This window comes from Paramisgurnus dabryanus, chromosome 2 (genome assembly GCF_030506205.2).
Source record: "Paramisgurnus dabryanus chromosome 2, PD_genome_1.1, whole genome shotgun sequence".
NCBI lineage: Eukaryota > Metazoa > Chordata > Actinopteri > Cypriniformes > Cobitidae > Paramisgurnus > Paramisgurnus dabryanus.
Window position 1 is genome coordinate 1,682,619 of NC_133338.1, and position 16,979 is coordinate 1,699,597.

The window sequence follows — 16,979 nt, forward strand, 5'->3', positions numbered from 1 at the left end:
TTCAGGGGGTGGTCTGTGGGCGAGTCTCTCTGTTGTCATTTAAACACAAGCTGGAGTAATGACGAGTTTATATGGACGCAAACTAATATTATGTCAGTGTCCGCTGCTTGTGTTGTTAGTAAACATGCTGCACAGTATTTTGTACATGTATATATGGAGCTTTCTCTGATATTTCAGTGCAATTGATGAAGATCACACATACTTTCACACGCTAGCAAAATGAAACTACGCAGAAATGAGTCGCTTTCGTTTTATAAATAAAAAGGCTAAAAATAGCGCTGTACACCGTGTGTTCACGCCAGAAGTCAGAAAATACGTAAAACATTGTGTTTAAGGGGTGGGACAAAAAATAGATTCTTAGATAATCGCGTTTCGGACGTGGCCGATTCTGAATCGATTCACAAATGTCAAGAATCGATTCTTAAATGTTAGATTACAATATAATATCGTGATGTTATCAGAACCAAAAGGCGGAACTCAACTGGGGGAGTGGTGCTGCACACGGACAACTTAAGTGAGCGCGCACTGCACGACACATACAGCGGCGGTTACAAGAGCAGAAGAGAAAGAAATAAAATCTAGAACAGCCCTGTTTGACTCATTCTAAACTGCAAGAAAACAAGATACACTTTGGGATAATCTTTCTCTGCCTTTCTCTGTTCAGTGAGCGGCAGGGAGACACAGCGCATTTAATTTAATGACTCTTCTGACTGTGCTAATAGCATTTCCCTAAACCATCCGCTGACTGTTTAGATATAACATGAATATACTTCTGTAAAATATGCACATAGTTTGTTATTCAGTCGCTGGATGCGCTGCATTATATAAATACAGTAATACTGCCAAAATCACTGTGTATAATGATGATGCTAGACGCTTAACGTTAGTCATTTCATGGAAGTTAATGACGGTTAACATATAGAATTAATATGTCACGTTTAATTACTATCTTTACTGGTTTTAATGTCTTACAACAGAAACAGGACATATATATAAGAATTACATTATTTATCCCTTAGTTGCATTAAAGTACAGTATATGACAGTTCAGAGACTAATAAAAGCGCAAACATTACCTGGCTTTAATCCAATGACGTCAAAAACATGCAAATTATTACGTCAAGAATCGATTCTGAATCAAACCGGGGTGTTAGGAATCACACACAAAACAGGAATCCCAGCGCAGAGGTCTTTAATTCAAAATGTATAATAGAGCACACTCAATGTCATCAGGTAGGAATATAAACGGGAAAACACTTGGTGAATCAGTAATATATAAATAGATAACTCTCAGTGTCCGTGTATGTAATGGATAGACGAAGAGATAACACTAGCGATGCAGACCACAGCGATCTCCTCTGGAGGGTCACAATGTGGGAAACACAGCCGGGCTGTAGGACTTTCCCCGAACAGCACACTCTGAGATGGAATCCAGGCGGGCAAACAGAGAGATTCCTGGCGGGGCACAGAGAGAGAGAGAAGCGGTCAGTGTCTTCAGCAGTAAGCACCCTGGACAGCGCACTGCGGCCGTCAGAGCGATGAGCAGAATTACGCGCTAGAGCGCACTGCAGCTGTCAGCGTCTTCAGCAGAATTACGCGCTAATGCGCACTGCGGCTGGACAGCGCACGGTGTGAAATGTTGCTTGGAGAATCCACTGACAGAGAGTTCGTAAAGACCTGACAGAAGTCACACCAATCGGGAGAGACCGACAGCAGGGCAGGGAAATCTGACAGGGCAAAGGCAGCAGAGAGCACGGAGAATAATAAATATCTAACAGGAAACTGAGACATGACAGGACTGGAACTAGACAAGCTAGCGGCAGGCACATACAAAGACGAACTTGCAAGGAACAAAGGAAACGAGGGGAATTTAAATCAAACCGGATTGGACAATAATAAGAATCAGGTGCGGGACGCCGGTGAGAGAAGTCAGAGGTAATGAGATCACCAGGTGGAGGACGCGCACGTGTGGAGCTGTCAAAACAAAAACACAACACATAGAGAAACAAAGACAAAGCAGCCAATAAGACCGAAATCATGACAGGACTCCCCCCCCACGACCGCCACCTGGCGGTCCATGAGGAGACTCACCCCGTCGCCGGCGGAGATCCTCTATCAGCCCAGGGTCCAGGATGTCCCGGGCCGGTACCCAACACCTCTCCTCCGGACCATATCCCTCCCAGTCAACGAGGTATTGAAATCCCCTACCCCGGCGACGCACATCCAGTAAAGACTTGACTGAATACACAGGGGCACCATCTATAAGTTGAGGGGTGGGAGGGGTGGGGGCAGAGGGAACAGGATTAAGGTGGGAAAAATACACAGGCTTCAGCTTAGACACATGAAAAACTGGATGAACCCGACCGAGTGCTGGGGGCAATCTGAGCCTGACCGTCACGGGATTAATAACCTTGACAATGCTGTATGGCCCAAGGAATCGTGGAGCCAGCTTGCGAGAAGGCTCCCGGAGAGGTAAATCCTTGGACGAAAGCCATACTTTCTGCCCACAGATAAAACGGGGCGCGGTTCTACGGTGACGGTCGGCCGCGGCTTTGGTTCGTCTGGAAACCTGGCGTAATGTAAATCTAGCCTTTCTCCAGGTGCGTTTGCAACGACGGACAAAAGCTAGCGCAGACGGAACCACCGCATCAGGTTCCTGTGATGGGAATAAAGGGGGCTGAAACCCCATGGACGCTTCAAAAGGGGACATGTTAAGGGAAGAAACAGGAAGAGAATTATGGGCGTATTCAACCCAGGGTAACTGTTGGCACCAGGAGCTCGGATATTGCGATGTCAGACAGCGGAGAGCTCTACCTAAATCTTGGTTAGCCCGTTCACATTGCCCGTTGGTCTGAGGATGATACCCTGAAGACAAGCTAGCTGTGGAGCCTATTTGTCTACAAAATTCCTGCCAGAAACGAGAAATAAACTGAGGACCCCTATCTGAAACAACGTCTGTAGGCAGACCATGTAAGCGAAAGACGTGCTCGATCATAACCTGGGCAGTTTCCTTGGCAGTGGGCAATTTGGGCAAAGGGACAAAGTGAGCCGCCTTGGAGAAGCGGTCGACAATGGTCAAAACTACAGTGTTTCCCTTAGAACTAGGCAAATTGGTTACAAAATCGATAGCGATATGTGACCAAGGACGAGAGGGAATGGGTAATGGTTTGAGCAGACCAATAGGGGCTTGATGAGAGGCCTTATTACGGGCACAAACCTGACAGGCTAACACAAACTGTCTGACATCGGGACCCATAGAGGGCCACCAAAAACGCTGACGTACGGTAGCCAACGTTCTCCGAACCCCCGGATGGCAAACAAACTTGGACTCGTGACCCCACCGGATGACCTCGGAGCGAAGCGCATTCGGAACCCACAATCGACCCGCTGGGCACCCTTCTGGCACTTCCCCCTCCCGGCCGGCCCGTCTCACCCGTTGTTCTATTCCCCAGCGCAGGGCACCCACCACCCGCCCCTCCGGGAGGATGGTTTCGTCCCCAGCGGAACTGGGGCTTTCGAACAAACGAGAGAGAGCATCGGGCTTAGTATTCTTGGAACCGGGCCGGTACGAGAGGGTGAAGTTAAATCTGTCAAAGAAGAGCGCCCAACGAGCCTGACGAGAAGATAACCTCCTGGCTGAACGGATGTATTCGAGATTCTTATGATCCGTCCAGACCAGGAAGGGCTCCGAGGTCCCCTCTAACCAGTGACGCCACTCACCCAAAGCCAGTCTGACCGCCAGCAGCTCCCGATTGCCTATGTCATAATTTCGCTCTGCTGGGTTTAACCGATGGGAGAAAAAGGCACAGGGATGCACCTTGCCATCCTTAGCAGACCGCTGAGACAAAACGGCGCCTACCCCGACATCCGATGCATCCACCTCCACAATAAATTGAGCAGCCGGATCTGGAATAGAGAGAACAGGAGCAGAGATAAACCGGGACCTTAAATTATCAAAGGCCTCCTGAGCGCTGGAATTCCAAACAAACCTCTCCTTAGTGGAAGTGAGAGCAGTAAGAGGTTGAGCAATCTGACCATAATTTCTGATAAATCGCCGGTAAAAATTGGCGAAACCCAGAAATCTTAATAATTCCTTACGGGAGTCGGGGACTGGCCACTCGGCCACCGCTTTGATCTTGGCTGGGTCAGGACGGATCTCACCGGGGGCAACAACAAAACCCAGGAACGAAACCGACTTACGATGGAATTCGCACTTCTCCGCCTTGACATACAGCTTATTTTCTAACAACCGGCGTAAAACTCGGCGGACATGCTGAGTGTGTTCCTGCATGGAGGGGGAAAAGATGAGAATATCATCTATGTACACAAAGACAAATTTGTTAATCATGTCTCTCAGCACATCATTGACCAGAGTTTGGAAGACAGAGGGGGCGTTACAAAGGCCGAACGGCAGAACGCAGTACTCAAAGTGTCCGGTAGGGGTGTTAAAGGCTGTCTTCCATTCATCTCCCTCTCTTATACGGACCAGATGATAGGCGTTGCGTAAATCTAGCTTGGTAAAGAACTGCGCCCCCTGCAGGAGCTCAAACGCAGTAGACATTAAAGGAAGGGGGTACCTATTCTTAACAGTAATGTCATTCAAACCCCTATAATCGATACAAGGGCGCAGGGAGCCGTCTTTCTTACCAACAAAGAAAAACCCCGCCCCTGCAGGCGAGGTGGAGGGACGGATGAGACCGGCACGCAGGGCATCATTAATATACTGGTCCATAGCCTCTCTCTCAGGACCCGATAAGGAATAAAGTCTACCCTTAGGCGGAGAAGTGCCGGGGAGGAGATCAATAGCGCAATCATATGGCCGGTGAGGAGGCAGGGAGGTGGCCCGGGCTTTACTGAACACCTGAGCGATATCCGCATACTCCGCCGGGACTCCGGTCAAATCGACCGCCGGAACCTGAGGAAGAGAAAGAACAGAACCAGAAACAGCAGAACCAAGACAAGACACATGACAAGACTGGGACCAAGACAAAATAACACTATGCTGCCAATCAACGTGAGGATTGTGTTGCGCTAACCAACCATGCCCTAAAATAATGGGAGACAGAGAAGCATGAAGAATATGCAACACAATCTCTTCACAATGATTGCCAGACACAGAGAGACTTACAGGAGAGGTGCAATGTGTAATGCGTGCCATCTGCTGCCCCTTAAGGGACCAGACATCCAAAGGGGATTGGAGAGGGACAACCGGAACACCCCAGGCGCGAACCAGAGCTTCATCTATAAAGTTGCCCTCCGCTCCAGAGTCGAGAAGGGCAGTGGACGGATGATCACGCCCAGCGAAGGACAACATGACGGGGAGTTGGGTACTGGAAACAGGGGAGAGTTTAGAAGTAGTGGCGCCCACCAGAACTCCTGGGCTCATAGAAGGGCGACGGTTCTTTAACGGGCAAGTCTTCGCAAGATGTCCGGGCCTCCCGCAATACAAACACAGAGAATTCTGTAGGCGTCTATCTCTCTCTCTCTGTGACAGGCGCATGCGCCCCAGCTGTATGGGCTCCGACCTGACAGGGAGTGAAGAAGAAGAGGGGGAAGCGGTGGCCTCGTCTATAGGAGTTCCCTGGCGAAGAGATCGTCGCTGGTTGCGGAGCATTCTCCGGGCTTCAATCCGGAGAGCCAGATCAATAATGGCATCCAGCGTGGGGGGAAGATCGTGAACAGCGACTTCATCATGGAGATCATCAGACAACCCCTTCGCAAACTGCGCTCGAAGAGCCGCTTCATTCCAGTGGCAGGCCGCCGCTAAGGTCTTAAACTTAATAGCGTAATCGGTGACTGTAAGGCCTCCCTGAACCAAAAGAGCCAGCCGAGCCGCAGCGGCGTCCCCGCGCACTGAACGGTCAAAGAGCCTCTCCATTTCCTTGCGAAAGTCACCAAACGACCGACAGCAAGGATCGCGAGCATCCCACACGGCCGTAGCCCACTCACGCGCCTTGCCAACCAGAAGGGCAATCACAAACGCCACCCGGGTGCGCTCAGAGGAATAGCGGCGGGGCTGGAGGGCAAAAACCAATGAACATTGTGACAAAAATGCCCGGCAAGAGGAGGGATTACCATCATAAGGAGGTGGGGCTGTAGCATGAGGCTCCGTCGGTGAGGACTGCAGCTCTGTCTGCGATGACTGACTGGGTTGGGTGGCTTCCAGACTGAGCAGGTCCAAACTTGAGGAAAGGTCCGACATACGGACAGAAAAGTCCTCAACCTCCGCGGGATTCATACTGGCAAGTTCGTCCTGTTAGGAATCACACACAAAACAGGAATCCCAGCGCAGAGGTCTTTAATTCAAAATGTATAATAGAGCACACTCAATGTCATCAGGTAGGAATATAAACGGGAAAACACTTGGTGAATCAGTAATATATAAATAGATAACTCTCAGTGTCCGTGTATGTAATGGATAGACGAAGAGATAACACTAGCGATGCAGACCACAGCGATCTCCTCTGGAGGGTCACAATGTGGGAAACACAGCCGGGCTGTAGGACTTTCCCCGAACAGCACACTCTGAGATGGAATCCAGGCGGGCAAACAGAGAGATTCCTGGCGGGGCACAGAGAGAGAGAGAAGCGGTCAGTGTCTTCAGCAGTAAGCACCCTGGACAGCGCACTGCGGCCGTCAGAGCGATGAGCAGAATTACGCGCTAGAGCGCACTGCAGCTGTCAGCGTCTTCAGCAGAATTACGCGCTAATGCGCACTGCGGCTGGACAGCGCACGGTGTGAAATGTTGCTTGGAGAATCCACTGACAGAGAGTTCGTAAAGACCTGACAGAAGTCACACCAATCGGGAGAGACCGACAGCAGGGCAGGGAAATCTGACAGGGCAAAGGCAGCAGAGAGCACGGAGAATAATAAATATCTAACAGGAAACTGAGACATGACAGGACTGGAACTAGACAAGCTAGCGGCAGGCACATACAAAGACGAACTTGCAAGGAACAAAGGAAACGAGGGGAATTTAAATCAAACCGGATTGGACAATAATAAGAATCAGGTGCGGGACGCCGGTGAGAGAAGTCAGAGGTAATGAGATCACCAGGTGGAGGACGCGCACGTGTGGAGCTGTCAAAACAAAAACACAACACATAGAGAAACAAAGACAAAGCAGCCAATAAGACCGAAATCATGACACGGGGCCCTAAGAATCGATTCTGAATCGATTCATGAGGGTCCAAGCTATTCCCACCCCTAGTGTTTAGTATCTCAGATTAGATAAATGGGCGGAGAGAAGCTTTTTCTGCAGACCTCAAAGCGCTTTACATATGAATGGGGGAATCTCCTCAACCACCACCAATGAAAGTGGTGGAGGGACCGGTCTGCTCATTCCAAAGGCCTGGAAATTCCAACAGCACACACCTTCATGTAACAGCAGCTCTTTCGAGTCGCATGTTGTTACTATTATCCACCCTACTAAAATCCATTTTCTAGTTATCTATCACTCTTCAAGTCAACTTGGACACTTCTTAGAGGAGTTGGATGTACTTCTGTCTTCATTCCCAGAAGATGGTACTCCTTTAGTGGTACTTGGTTAATTCAAAATCCACCTTGAGAAGACAAAGGCAGCTGACTTCAACACCCTGACTGCATCGTTTGACCTGAAGCGAATCCCAACTTCACCAACCAACAGGTCTGGTAATCTTTTAGATCTTACCTACACAAGCTGCTGTTCTACTTACCATACCCAGGTCACCCCGCTACATATATCTGATCACTTCCTCCTCACTCTTGAGCTCAACTTAACTCCCCCAGTCACTGCACACGATTCCCAATTGGTCACATTCTGGCGCAACCTGCGCACGCTCTCTCCCTCTCGCTTATCCTCTGTGGTCTCTTCCACGCCCCCCCCTTCCAACCAAATCTCTCTGTTAGATACAAATAATGCCACAGACACACTATGCTCCACTCTTACATCCTTCTGAGACAGTTTATGTCAAGCCCTGTTTATCTTATACTGTACGCTATAAACATTTATTGTTTCTATTTGCTTGACTGATAGTCACTGCAGCAAGTGTTAAATGGCAAATAATCTAAATGTCACTTTTAAAAGTTAAATAGTTTGCATCTCTAGATTTGCTAACTGTCTGTATTTTTAATATAAGGATGCATTTTCTGTAATGCAGCTTTCATGTGTTAAGCACTATACAAACAATCAAAACGCAAAAACTAAATGTCTATCATTTGATAGGTTAAAAATCCTGCTCGACCGTGTAATTAATTTGGTTGGGAGTCGTTTATGATGGCTTCTGTGAACAAAAACTCCCACCTTCTTTCATTTTGATTTGTCAACATTTTGACACTGTAACTACGTCAGTGAAGAAAATAGCCTATGGACCGCATAGCGTGTGTCAAGGGCCAGTGGTTACTCTTGCGCTATTTTTTTAATGAATTACGCCGGCAGGACCAAAGTGAATGGGGTTGGTGCTTAACAATGTGATTGGGCCAGCCCAATGTCAAACGGGCCACTGATCGACTGTCTGGATTTATGGGCCATCAGAAACAATAATATACAGATTAAAAAAGTATTGGACTCAGGACTGTCGGCCGAAGTAGCTCCTCGGCCCATCGGGAAAATGTCTGGTATGCAAGATGGCCAGTCCATCCATCAAAGTGAGTTTTGATTAGCATTAAAACCTAATTTTTTAACCAAAAATTGAAAAGTTTTAAGCAGTAGTCACTTTTCATATCTGTGGACCAGAAGGTGGTGATATCACAAAACTGCACATGTATTCTCAGGTTATTGGAGCTGATGGTGTAGTGGGCAGTGCTCTGACATGGGGCAGACGCACTTTTGGCCAACCAAGTTCCATTCCCGGCTCAACTCCTTTCCCGATCCCATACCGCCCTCTTCACCTTGATTTTTTTATCCTTTCTTTAAATACTGTCTATCAAATATCAACCTCCCAAAAGGAAAAATAGCTAAAAATATATATAATTCCATATAGCTCGTTGGAATGCTTGATTCTGATTGGCCAGTCGCGACATTTGCCGGTTTATTATTCCCAGATAACAACCGCCCAAAGCTAATAACATACAGTAACCAGGAAGCTCTTACTCATTATGACAGGTACAGTTTAATATAATACATTTATTACATACTAATATGTATTTTTTTAAATAATAACATTATATTTACAATTTATTAAACCAAATAGTGTGTTCATGACATTTAAATGTCTTGTGTTATCTTAAAACCGAAAGTAAAAAGGTTTTCCTTGCGTAAGGTCTGCATTAATAAAAAATAAGAAAATAAAATATTTAAAATCAATATTTAACTTTTCGTACCTTACTTATGAGTTAAATAGTTGAGTAATAAGAGGGAAAATGTACAGGCAGCTGGTTGTTATTTCTTCACGTTGGGTCCTGAACACACTATCAGGGATTATTTCTGCAATAACAACCAGCTGCCTGTACATTATCCCATATTTAAACTAGTCCTCACTGGTTTTGCCTCAATTTCATAGCTTAATTGGCAGAGAATTGCGATAGCAGCACAAGGATCATAGGTTTTATTCCCTAGGTTTGATTCCCTAGGAACAGCTGTAAATAATTACATTTATAAATGTAGTTTATCCTAATGTTTTTCTGCTTCTACACTACTAGTTTTTGTTTCACCTTTGGCTTGATCACCAGGACTACTGTTAGTCTCAGCCTCAGATGTCCTGCACACAGAATCTTGGCTAAACGTCTGATGTTTATCGCACACTTTCCTGGAAACCTTGTGGGAATGTCGGAAGCCGTCTTTTGATTGGTTGAAATAAACCGGATTTCCAGGAGACGCGAGTGTCACGATTAGTTTCCGTCCCTGGAAAAACAAAGCTCTGGCGTTCCATTGAGGAAGAGAATCAGTCGTGTTCACGTGAATAATAATGACCAGTTATCATGATCAGCTAAACATTGGATTTTCAAAAATATGCAAAGTTTGCAGCATAGACTCTCTAAAAGGCGTCCAAGAGTTTTGCTTGAGGCAGTTAGTGGAGTCAAAAAGTTTGGTTCTCCTGAATTGCTTGTAGGTGTTACAAAGTGAAGAGATATGCTTGAAACAGATGTTTAACGGGAGCGTCTCATTGGTGTGGCTGTTGATGAAGTGCACAACGTTGTTCTATGGTGAGTAATGTTGTTTATTTAGATGCTATTCGGTTGCGGCTGGTTATTCCAATAACTGACTTGTTTCCAGCCGGCTTGTTATTGTGGGGAGTCCGAAACGCGACGCTAGACGAAACAAACTGTGATTTGTTTGAAAAAAGTGATTGGTTGTTTGACATATCGGTCAAACAGCTTGTGGGCGGGCTTTGTCCAGAAAAAGCAGCGAAAAACACCAGACCTTCAAGGTCTGGCTACGTGAGAATTGGAGACTGTTAACTTTAATCCAGACACAAATACTTTTTTTACGAATGCAATTTTGCTAATAAATTTAGTACCATTTAATTACAATTGTAATATTTATAAATTGTTTCATGTAAAAATGTAAAGTCTTTATCTTATTATGTTATTGCATGTTTCATGTACGCTTTTTACAATTTTCCTATCTTTTTCCTTTTCATTTCTAATTTTAATTTCATTTCCTGTTTTCTGTTAAATGTTTTCTGTAAAGCTGTTTTGCATCAAAGCCAATATGAACAGTGCAAATGATTGTCTGGATAGTTTATTTTAATTAAATTAAAGTCAACAAATGTATACTAGAATTTTCTTTTTGTTAAACTGTGTAGATTTCAAAGAACTGTTTTGTCACTGTGAGTGAAATCAATTAAAAAGTTTTAGAGATTGACATAAGAAATTTGCAGTGCAGAAGGAGATCCAGACTCCTAAACTATACTGTTGTACTATGGTAAAATGAATTCATACGGAATCAGACTTACCTTTTTCAAAGATGTGAACTCTTCTCTTCAAGCTGTGTGGTAGCTCCTCTTTTTCCTTTATTTATTTTCACTTAAGTTTCATTTCCTTGCAGTGTTCATCCCTCTCTAGTGTTGTGTACTTTAATTTCCGAACACAAGTCACGCCCTTATTATTCACAGCAATTTCTTTGCAAACAGGTGGTCTGGGTGTGTATTGTTTTTGTGTAACCAGCTACTGGTTTTCAAAACCACCAGGTGATTACCAACCTACATAATTCCAGTATTTAAATATTTTAACTATGTATTTTATATTGAATTAACATTGAAGGTTACATTTTAAGTTGTCAGACTATTTGCCAAAAAGTAATATTCTCATTCCCAAAGAAACATATTTAAATACAGTGTGGTTTGCTGGCCTTTCTGAAAGGGACATGAATGGGACAGAGTGAAATAAATGGTTACAAATCATCCTAGTATGGAGTCTATTCAGTTTAAAGAGTCATCCATGACCATTGACAGTGTAGAAGGAAGTGCCATCAATGCCGAAAGGGAATCCGTATGATGAGCGGACACACATAAAATGTACGCAAAGATATCACTTTACCAAACATGTGTTTTATTGTTTTTAAAAGTCTTGCTCATTACTGTTTACGAAGCAACAACAGTTTATTTTGATGCGAGACTGCTGCATTATAATAATCCTACTTCTATTTTTCTGCAAATTGTAACGCCTATTTCAGTTACTTCATTTTATACTTAATTATGTTTCAGTTTCTTCATTTTGTTGTTAGCCCGAAGTCCTTTAATTGTCTTCAAAATACATTTTTAGATGTTTTGATGTAAAGACGAAAATGCTTGTGACTGTCCTATAGACTGCAGTTTGATTCACAATTATTTTCCCAGAAAAGACTGAAAGACATTGCCAAAAAGTTCCATGTGCTTGGGGAGAACAAATTATTTTTTTATAAAGCAGGGTGTTCACTAGCAAACCAGCACCAAAACACAACATATGCTGGTTTTTTTAGCAGGGTAACTTCAACAGTGTTCCAGTTTTATTTGTACGCTATGTAGTGTGCACTCATGTAGACACAGAGCAGCGTTATCAACCTCACAGTCAAGCTACTGTTGTAGCTTGCTGTATTTGCAGTGTTGCTAGTATGTTACTGTAAAATCATGGTAAGATCTAACAGTGGGAAGAACATGGTTACTGTAGTAAAACCATTGTTTTGCTAATAGTGATCAATACTCCAAAAAACATGGTTACTACACTTTTACCACAATAAAACCGTGGTTAATTTTCATATAAAAAAATCAGGTGAATACATGATCTTGTTTCCCAAGTGCTTGAGTAAAAGATGTGGGTCCAACTCTCAGGTGTGCGTTATAAGTAGATGACTCAATATAGATACTTAGGACTTTTAGTAATTTCTCTGAGAGAAGCAGGCAGGTGGTTATATCATACAATGCTTATAGAAAACAACGATTACCGTAAAGCCACAGCCACAGTTTGTTTTAGTCACAGGACCAGGATATTGAGTATCAACTTCCTTTTAATAAAGAGATTAACATGATCTAGATGCCCACTATCTAAACAAACTCACCCAGATGATAAATATGTGTGCGTGTGTGCACGTGTGTATGTGTGTGTGTGCGCACGCGAATGTGTGTGTGCGAAGGACTTCACTCAGGATTTATAATCAGTTGTTCAAATCGCAAGAACTTCAAAATAAGAACTACAAAGACATTGCATCTGGGTTGCTATTTAAGGTAGTGCAATTGATATGGTTTAATAAATTATAGCTAAGTGAAAAACTGTATGACAAGATCATTTATCACCAACATGTAGTGTATTTTTAAAACATATCTTAACTGTAATGTAACAACTTTGTAGTTTGATTAAAAAACAATTCAGTATCTGTATACAATCACTTCTCAAGCCTTAAAGGTGCAAAAGAGGATGTTTCAGCCTAGTGAAAATCCAAAGACTGTTACTGAGTTTTTAAAATGAGTGCATGCGTAAGATTAGCCTCCCTCCTTCACAGCTAGCAGTTTCTAGGGAACGCCTCCCGAAAGATTTGTTTACCACCGGGATATGCTGTGTTGCGTCAGTGGATTCATTAGGTAAAATGGTATGATAATAAACACATAATACGTAACGTTAGATCAGTCGACGCTACTCCCATTTCAACTAGCATGTAGCAGACTGGTCGCCTTATAACTACAGTACAAGAACAACGTCGATATACCTGAATATCAGTACAACAATAACTATTTCACAATGAAATACTTGTAGAGAAGAATTTTTGCGAACTGCTTTCACTGCGAAATCTCTGTTCCTTCATTGCTTTCCAGCGTTGAAATGTATCTCCAAGAATGACACTGGTTAAATTACGTTCTTCTGACAATTTTCATCTCTCCTCAGCGACTTAAAAAAAGTCTTTCTTTTGCATAAACTTACTGACGTAATCCAACACGTTCATTTTAGAAGGTCTTGGTTACGGATGTAACCCTCATTCCCTGAAGGAAGGGAACGGAGATGTTTGACAGCAATCTTTCTTTCGATAGTCATATCTACAACATCTGCCGCACAGCATTCTTCCATCTTAGAAATATCTCAATAATACGCCATATGCTGTCTGCATCAGATGCAGAGAAGCTTATCCACGCTTTTATGACCTCTAGAATAGACTATTGTAACTCGTTACTCAGCGGATGTCACACACACCAGGTAAATAAGCTTCAGCTGGTTCAAAACGCCGCTGCAAGAGAGCTTACTCAATCTAAGAAGTATGACCACATAAGCCCAATTTTAGCACCTTGGTATGTTAGAAAATTACTATCAGAATACAATCCATCATGTACACTATGGTCACAAAATTCTGGTCTCTTAATTATCCCTAGAATATCAAAAATGTCTAAAGGTGGTCGATCCTTTTCCTACTTAGCCCCTAAGCTCTGGAATGATTTACCAAAAAACGTCAGAATCGGGAATCAGACACAGTCAATGAATTAAAGTCTAAACTAGACATTTTTCTTTAACTCTTTCGCCGCCAAGAGAAAACGCTTCCCTGCCAATGACGAGATTTTCCGTCTTTACGCAATACCGCTATTATCAACCAGGTGGCGCCCTTCTGCAGCTTTTTAAACCCGGAAGTATTGACCTATGGCAAGCGGCTGCATGTCCGTGTCTGTTTTAAAGATGGCTCTGAATGGGATCTCTATGAAAAGTCCGTCACAAAAATGGAATTATCTCTGCTTTTTGCTCAAAATGTGGTGTTTTTGCAGAAACCTACCCATATTCAAAAGCTGATTACAAAAGAACCACTGAAGTTAGGATGAAACGTTTTTTTTTTTTTTTTTTGAAAGCCCTGCCTTGTCTTGTCAGTCGCTCTCTGTCTTTTCCTCTGTTACCCCAGGTTTGGTTTCGGCGTTCGGGGACCCGTCTTCACCCGGACCGCTCGCTTGTGGAGTGTTGGATTATATTGACTTTGTTTGTCTCTCGATGCAGCTGGTTCGCTTCGTTTCTAGGCGGTATACCAGCTGTCTCTCTCTCTCTCTCCGGTTTGCATCATCACCCGTGAGTGGAGTACACCCATTTCACCTTTGTGGATTATATTGACTTTCACTACTGTTGTTTCTCGGAACCGCTGGTTCGCTTTGTCTTTAGGCGGTGACCAGTGGTTTCCGGGTGACCCTCCTACACCTGGATTACACAGTGGATTACCCGTCTGAGAACTTGGACTTCCATCTTCCATCTCCGCCTGTCATCCACCTTCAGGGCGGCGTGTTTCATCCCTCTGTTGCGTGTGGTGACGGTGCTGGCGTTCTCGACGGAGCGCGTGGGTGGCTCTCTCTCTTCCTTTGGATCTGTACTGGATTATCGTGTTGTACGCCGTGTGTGGATCTACCAGTGACTTTGCTCTCCAGTTATCTATCTCTTTTTCTAAATAAACTATTTAACTTGCACTTGACTCTGAGTCCGTTTTCCTGACAAATATACATAGTATATCCTCTATAGAATCAGCTGTGTCTGGCTTTCTCTCAAGGTTTTTTTTCCCTCCTAGAATTTAGGATAGGGGCAGCGAAGAACAAAGCTGTTATATACCACGTCAAGAGAATGTAAGTTGGTAGCAGTTGTATAAGCATATATAATATCCTCATAGTCCAAAATAGGTAACAGCAATTGAGAGACTGTTCTTCTCCTAACTTGATAATTAAAGAAGTCTATCGATTGATATAATGTCTTAAGGCGAAAGATAAGATTATTAGTAAGCGCAGATATATGAGCTTTGAATGAAAGATCAGGTTCTAACCAAACACCGAGATATTTAAATTTATCGGTTGTCTCTAGGGGAGAAGAATCCAGAAAATGCAGATTAAGCTCACTTCTATCTTTCTAAGGTTTCTTCTGGAAAAGCATACAATAAGATTTTGTTTTATTCAACAGGAGTTTATTAAAAGACAACCACTGCTGTGCTGAGTCAAAATCATGTTGTAAAGAATAATTTAAGTTTAATTTGATTTGGAGCAATATATAATTGTATCATCTGCATAAAGATGAATGTCACATTCTGAACAGCAGAAAGGCAATAAAAATGGAAAATAACAAAGGTCCAAGTGACGAACCCTGAGGTATGCCTTTATCTACACCTATAAAATTCGACTGACTGCCCCCAAAGGACACACACTGACGACGATGATGGAGATTAATTAAACCAAAATTAAACCATGGAATTAAACCAAAAAAGAGATGAACGGGAAAGGCCAATTGAATATAGCTTATCCAGGAGCAAATAATGATCAACTAAATCAAATGCTTTTGTAAGATCTAAAAAAATGGCAACAGTCCACATATTATTAGTAGATTTTACAATGGCAGTGGAAGTTGAAAAGTGTTTCCTGAAACCTGACTGGCAATGAGAAAATACGTTATAATGAGAGAGATAGTTAGATAATTGATCAAAAATTATGTTCTCAAATTTTTTTACAATACTATTAATAATTGAAACAGGTCTGTAATTGTTCATGTTTAAAGTGTCCCCTCCTTTATGTAACGGAACAACTTTTGTACACTTCCATGCCAGAGGCACTTCATGGGTTAAAAACGATAAATTAAACATCACAGCCAATGGAGAGGATAACACATCTGAAAAAAGTTTGATAAAGATAGCCTCAATGCCGTCAAGACCAGGTCCATTGCTAGAAGACAGCTTGCTAATGGCCAACTGGACATCAGCTGATGTAACCTGTCTAAATGTGAAAGAGCCATCATAGGGCTGAGAATTAACAGTCAACTCTGGGCAAAAAGATGATGACTCTACCTGTGGTGTTTGGGAAAAATGGTGACTAAATGCATGAAATTTGATGAAATGTAAGTGGCAACTCCAACTCTCTTAGTTCCCCTATCCAACCTATATAAGATGTAATTGTCCAACTTAACATTGGAATCTGATATATTTTCATGTAACCAGGTTTCAGATAATGTTATGATATTGGGATTATTATAAACAAGCCATGCCCTTAGTTGATCTATTTTAGGAACTAAACTACGAATATTTAGGTGAATTACATGAAGACCTTTACCCATTGATTACAGTTTAAAAACAAAAGTAGAAGTAAAACCTACTAGACATGTCTGATACACAATAATGATAGTAATTAAGATAAGGTAAATATGAGAGCAAACCATACACACACACATGCTAGCACGCACACCCACACACACACATAAAAAAATTCTTATATTGAAACAAGTCAAATCAAATAACTATCATTCGCTCGCTTCCCTAAAAATAACATTACTGAGCTTAATAAATCAAATTACTTTATTATATTTTGCTCGATAAATAAAAAAGATCCACAATGGATTTAAGATGTTAAGCTCAGTATGACAAAACAACGTACTATAAATGACTATAAATTAGCCAGCAGATTAAAAATCAGAAAACAAATCAGAAAAGAAAAGAAAAGAAAAGACGCATCTTATCCTTAAACAGCTTGGTGTCAGACGATAGACAACGCGTCATACCGTACTGACCGAGGTAAACAAAACTACCATGAATCAAGACAGAAGTGAAGTCACATCTTTTGAGTTGCGTGAAAAAAGAGTCACATATTCTGAGTTGCT

At 42.9% G+C, this 16,979-nt stretch overlaps 2 protein-coding genes across 2 annotated transcripts in view; both read right to left on the reverse strand.

The window, feature by feature from the left end:
• Nucleotides 1–10,998, reverse strand: part of LOC135731533 (E3 ubiquitin-protein ligase TRIM39-like) — a 32,444-nt gene extending 21,446 nt beyond the window's left edge. The window contains exon 1 of the mRNA XM_073811780.1: nucleotides 10,874–10,998. The gene's annotated coding sequence lies outside the window, so the exon portion shown is untranslated. The remainder of the gene's footprint in view (nucleotides 1–10,873) is intronic.
• The window catches only part of LOC135783434 (E3 ubiquitin-protein ligase TRIM39-like), an 83,049-nt gene that overhangs the window by 56,682 nt on the left and 9,388 nt on the right, over nucleotides 1–16,979 (reverse strand). The window lies entirely within an intron of this gene.